Genomic DNA, 6,704 nt, shown 5'->3' on the forward strand with positions numbered 1-6,704 from the left:
TTTGCTTGTCTCTGCAGATTTGGATCTTCCAAACCAATTGTGTTATGGGATATTGCTTTATGTACATTCCCAAAAGAATTATAACTGTACGACGTCTCGGAGCGCGTGTGCCCCACGGCAGCCGAAATTAAAAATCAATTTTAATTTCAAGGAAATTGAAAGGTCGGATAGTCGCCACTAACCTTTTAGTATGGTAGAAACATTGATTACGACCACATTAGGAGGGGTAGTAGAAGGAGTCTCGTTACTAGGAGGTAGGCTCGGAGTTCGGTTACCCGAGGGGGAAGGTACAAGCACCCCCTACGCGCCCGTTCTACGTAACTGAGGTCCTAATTAATTTGAATTATCACCTAAGTTAATCTAATAAGTCTTTAAATTATTCCTTTTTATGAATTAATAAATAATAAATAACTAAATAAATAAATAATATTAAAATAACTATATATAAATATATTCCTTCAGAGCTAAAGTACGTTGAGTGCCAGAAAGGCTCATACCCCGCGATAAGATATAGCGCGATAGAAGAAATCATGAAAATTAATATAATATTATAAAATAAATAAATACAATACTACATAATACAAAAATATAAATATACCGAGTAGAAAACAAACAACTAACTAAGAATATCTATTCTATGGATTATTAATAGCAATGATAACAATGCGCGGTAACAATAATAGAGACATACTACTATAAAAAAACCATATATTCAATAATATTACAGTAATAATACAACGGATACTATAATAGCAGGTACATAATATATCACAACACTATACTAAAAAAAATTTAATAATATTATAGTTGATGATATAACCGCACTACCAAACACATATCACAATAACACTACCCTGATGGTAATCTCCATATTAACAATAATAACACATTCAATATATAATAGTAATGATACCATAATGATTCGCCAATAATAATAATAATATAATAATAATAGAATAATATAAAATAGTAATAATAATAATAATAATAATAATGACAATAATCGCTAAGATATGCCCACAAGACACATATATGTAAACACTTAATTAAGGAAAACAACCGAACTTAGGATTAAAATAGTAACCCCCCAATGACACCAGGCACTAATGAAAAGGGCAAGGAGAAAATGATTGAATTTAGGAGACGAGTTATCTCAAAATTATTAATCTGTGGCTTAACTATCAAATATGACTACCAAAATTAACACACAACTTTTAACTATACAAATATTAAATATAAAGTGGACAATAATGACACAAAACCCTAAGTACCTAAGTGGATGTGGGAAGCAAATTTCAACCCTAAAAGTACACAAAGATACTGATTGAAGTGATCAAACCTAAATAAATATGAACATGTGACGATAATCCAAACTCTAATAAAAATACCTAAACCAGTGAGATAATGTTGAAATACTTAAAATCTTATAAATATAAGCATTAAATAATCAAGTGCGCCTAACGCTACTACTACATGATAAGGACACGATAGATATACACACAAAATAATAAATATAAAATTATATAGATATGTACCCTGACAAACAATAATAGATATGAATAGTATATAGATAAGTAAAACTATATGAAAACAATGAGCCGTGAATATGGAATCTAATAACAATCTTAAAATATGCTTATAATAATAACCTAACATCATTACAACCCTAATATTAATATGCACAATATGAAGAGATTAACATTACAGGTGGTCCAATAATAATAACACTACATATTAAAATTAAGTTATGACGTTACAATAACAAAAACCCTAAGTATGTAAATATCAAAAAACAATGCCCTTAATTAAATACATACAAAGAAAGACTACCCTTAAATGCACAAACATTTAAAATTCAGCTAATAACAAAAATAACCTAAATATGAAAATCGAATAGCTACGATAGCCTCATGATAACAAATAATAAAAAAGCTCATTGTCATTGGAATAATTAAAAATAACAAAAACCTTATCATGAATTCTGTATATACAACAACGACAATAATGTTTAAATATGCACAACATATATGTTAACAGCAAACACAATAAATACAAACATCAAAGTATTAAACTTGAACACGAGTAATAATGAAAACTCTACAACAAGGTATGAGCATAATATTACACAAATATTTATAAAGATATTCCAAACACATTTATGTAAAAAAGATCAATTTATATCTTTAATATATGGAGAACAGTTAAGAAGACTTCTACAAAATAATAACCAGATGTAAAGTATAAACAGATTAAAAAGAAAATAGATGATAAAAATAGAACCCAAAAAAAATAAAGGTCATGCACAAACAATTACATGAACAAACAATTGTAACATACTAAAAAAAATATAATAGTAATAAGTATCAGTATTTAAAAATATATTGACAAACACAATACAAAATCCAAACTTGATAAAACCTATTACATATTATATATATGTTATATACATACAGTAATGCCTGCAACAAATAAACAACAATGTTTAGTGGTCTCAAATATACACAAACAAACAGAGAGATTGAAAAGTAAATAAACTGGAATAAAATAGAAGAAATAAAAAGAAAATACAAAGCAGTTGTGTGTGACCAGTGTGAGGGAAAGTTCGTGTGCTCTTGTGTAACGCAGTGTGTGTGTGTGCGTGTGGCAGATCTAGGGTAGGCAGGGACTCATCGTGGGATGGTTCTGAGGTCCTGGGGTTGGTGTAGGTGTCGCCGGCGACATGGAGACGTTGGCTGGCTGGAGAGTTTTGGGTGCTTTTTTGGCGGTTGTGCTTGTAGCATGTGGCGTGGGAGCTTAGGCATGCCTGACGTGGTGAGGTGCTGTGGCCGGAGGGCGTAGAAGGGTGGTGCCCTGAGATAGAGGGGCAACGGGTGCAGGGGCTGGCCAAGGATGCCCGGAGAATAGAAGGATTGGCCCGCGAGGTTCGGGTCCGGAGTGGTGGTAGACGATGGGAGAAGTTGCGAAGGAGAGACTCTCGGCTGGTAGTGGTAATGCTGGGGCTGGGGCCGGGTTGGTTTTTGAAAGTTGTAGAGGACGCTGGAGGATGAACTATGTGATGGCCGGATGGTTGGCGAGGGGGCTTGTTAGCGTCCTGGGGTAGATGTGCCAGAGCTGGCGGAATGATATGGAGGAGGGGACTATGGGGTTGAGGAAGAAAGAAGCAAACGATGGAAGTAAGAAGACCAAAGAGGAGGAGAGAAGAATGCTTTTTTTTTTGGTCTTATGTGCTGCGCAGGGACCTGTTGACCCGGCCCCTCTCCTTGGACGACGACGGTGTGCGTTCTGGCTTGTATAAAAGAATTTTTTGAAAACCTTAGAAACAAATTACTTTTTTTGATTTTTTATTTTTCTTTTCTCTTTTTTTTATGGTCTGTGGTATTCTTGATGGGTAATAATTGAAAAATGCTGTAAATTTTCTAAATACAGTAATAATAAGATCAGTCTAAGTATCAAAAAGGTAATAGGGTTTAGGGGCATATAAATAATACTACTATATATTAGTAAAATAAAAATGAAATAATTATAGCGAAAAATAAAAATTAGATTACTTCTGGTTAAATAAATAATAAATATTAAAAAATGAAAGTAAATAAATACTAGAAGGATTAAAAGTAAAAAATAATAATAATATAATGATAACATAACTAAAAATAATAATAGCCACATCAAAGATACGTAATGCTAAGAATAATAGTAATAATAATAAAATAAATCTAAATAAAATATTAAGGGATAATAATAATAATAAGTAAATATATCAAAAAACAAATAAAATAACGGAAGGACAATAATAGTTGTTAGAAGTATAGAAAAGTAAAAGAAAAGATAATATGGAATAATAATTAAAAATGAAAAAAAAAAAATAATTAATAATGTGATAATTAAAGAGAAATGTTTTTAGCAAAATAATAGGTTATGTAGTACTAATATGATGTGAAAATAATAATATATATAATAAGAATGAATTAAGATAAGTAATAAAATAATAATAATAATAATAATTAATAAAAATAAGAAAATAATAAGAGTGGACCCCTTGTTCTATTTGGTTAGGGCAAAAAAAGGGTGTCTACAATAACCATAAAGACTAACCATACAGATCCTCATTATATCAATGCATTTCAAAACCAGGTCATGTGATTAACTTAAGCAATTTTCAGCAAAGTAGTATATTTCTCATTTTGCATATTCAATAGAATCATCAAAATTGAGTGCATGCAACAGAAAGTTCACTACACATCTAAGCACAATACATATTGGCAAGCATAATAAAATAGGAAATCAATTCGAGATGCTCCGCCTATGAATTTTAATACTTGCGTAGATGAAATGAAATGCTTATACTTATCGAAAGATTTATGTCACTTCTAGTTCAAAGCCATATAAGCAATCATTGTGAAATCTTTTAGATCAACTAGAGTGATACTATGATGTACATGAGTTCTTTATGCTCTTTCTCTATGAATAGAGCTCAACTCCCTTAAATATTTTCAAGCATGCAACCAATTTAGTTCAGTATAAAAAAAATCATTTGGTTAACATGTTGTATCAAATATGCAAATAAGAATTTACACATACCTTTCATGATTTGATACCAGATGTGAACATAAAATATGATACCAAATGAGATTATGTTTATGTTTTAGAGCCATAGTATTTTCAAGTTACCTTACTCCTCTTCAGTTTTGTTTGGGAAATTTTTTCCCAATTTAATGTTTACGTAATCTCACAACTTGGTCTTGCGAGATTTGCAGGGCAAGGCAAATCGAGTGTCGATGCGTGTCAAAGAAAATCTCGCAGGACCAAGCTGTGAGATTTGCCTGGGAAATGGAATTGTTGCTTAGTGTGTGACGCGTGGCAAATATCGCAACTTGGTCCTACGAGATTTGCTTCGGCCCTTCAACAACCTTTTCTCCTTCAATTTTTTTCGTGAACAAAAGGCTGCAAAGAGCAGTAGAGAGACCAAAGAGGAGGAGACTATGGAGTAGAGGGCAGATAATTGCCGTCGGAAATTGGTATTCGAAGTAGGAGACCATGTATTTTTGAAATAGCGCCACTGAAAGGTATTATGAGTTTTGGGAGGAAGGGTAAGCCGAGTCCTAGGTTTATTGGCCTTTTTGAGATACTTGAGAAAGTGGGGTCAGTTGCCTATCGGCTAACTTTACCACTAGTTTTATCCAGAATACATGACATGTTTCATGTTTCTATGCTAAGAAAATATGTCCCAGATCCCTCCCACGTGGTCAGTTATGCAGGGATAGAACTTAGAGAATCACTAACTTAAGAGAGGATACTAGTGCAAAATTTTCGATAGGAAGGAACAAGAATTGCATAATAAGAGAATTTCATTAGTAAAATTCTTGTGGAGGAATCATGTGGTGGAAGAAGTTTCATGGGAACTTGAGGAATAATTACATTAGAAGTACCCACATTTGTTCAGTGGGAACCAGTAGTAGATAGAGGGAGAACTTTTATGCTAAGTAAATATGGTTTGATTTATTTTATGTTAAGCACGATAATGTATATATAAGTGATATTGTAAGTTATAGGATAGTTAGTGTTTTGGTTTTGGGGAAAATTTTCTTTTATGTATATGTAATCTCCTAGAGCCCTGAATATAACCATGGTATTCCTCCGCCACAAGTGAGGGTAAGTAATAAAATAAGTAACCCATTTTTCCCAAAGGATGAAGTTCAATGCAGAGAGTAAATTTTGAGGATGAAATTTTATAAGGAGGGGAGAATGTAGAGACCCAAAGAATTATAGTAATTAAATATAAAATAAATGAGAGAAAATGATTTTTCAAAAAGGGGTTTTAGTAGGGTCTCGCCGACGAGGACAGAGTGCTCATTGATGAGCAGCCCTCTTGGACTCATTGACGAGGACGCATGTCTCATTGACGAGACATTACCAAAAGGCTGATTTTAGGGATTGAAACTTGTTGACGAGGAATAAGTGTTCATCGATGAACGCCCTTCTAGACTCGTCGACGAGGCCAAGTGGCAAGTCACCTAAAAATATGCAAAACAACGATTTTTGATGAAATTTCAGTCTCCCTTTTCCTTTCTCTCTCTAGGTTTCGGATTCTCTGCCTTCTCTCTACGTTTCCGACTCTGATTCTCCCAGGTTCGACGATTAGAAGCCACCATGGTGATCCTGGGGAGATTCTCTACAATCTAACCGAAGTAGAAATTCGATTTGGGAAGTTTGGGAACCACCCCAAAATCTGGGTAAGTTGGTTATTTTAGGCTTTATAAGTTATTTGGTGTTTCTAGACTAAGGAGAATGTTTTAGGTAGAATAATACTGAATTATTGTTAGGGAAAATGCAATTTTAGAGTGTTGAGTTAGGGAACACACGGGTGTAGGTTTGGAATATTTTGTGAGCTTTTCAATAAGTCAGGTAAGGGGATAAATTAAGTCAGCATTTTCATGAATTTATTATGAATTACACAGTATTTATTTCTAGGAAAATATATATGATATAGCATTGTGTCTAGGAATACTGTTGTTAAACAGGGAAATGATTTTAACACATGTTATATGAAAATATGACTTTAGAATAAATTATGAGTTTATAAGGTTATGTACATTTGTGTGGCATGAGTATAATATTTTCATGAAAATTATGCTATACTGAAATATTATAAGTTTTTCAAGATAAGCAAGTTATGACAGTTTTCAGGAAAATCTTAAAAACAGTAC

This window comes from Malania oleifera, chromosome 10, assembly GCF_029873635.1.
Source record: "Malania oleifera isolate guangnan ecotype guangnan chromosome 10, ASM2987363v1, whole genome shotgun sequence".
NCBI classification, from domain to species: domain Eukaryota; kingdom Viridiplantae; phylum Streptophyta; class Magnoliopsida; order Santalales; family Ximeniaceae; genus Malania; species Malania oleifera.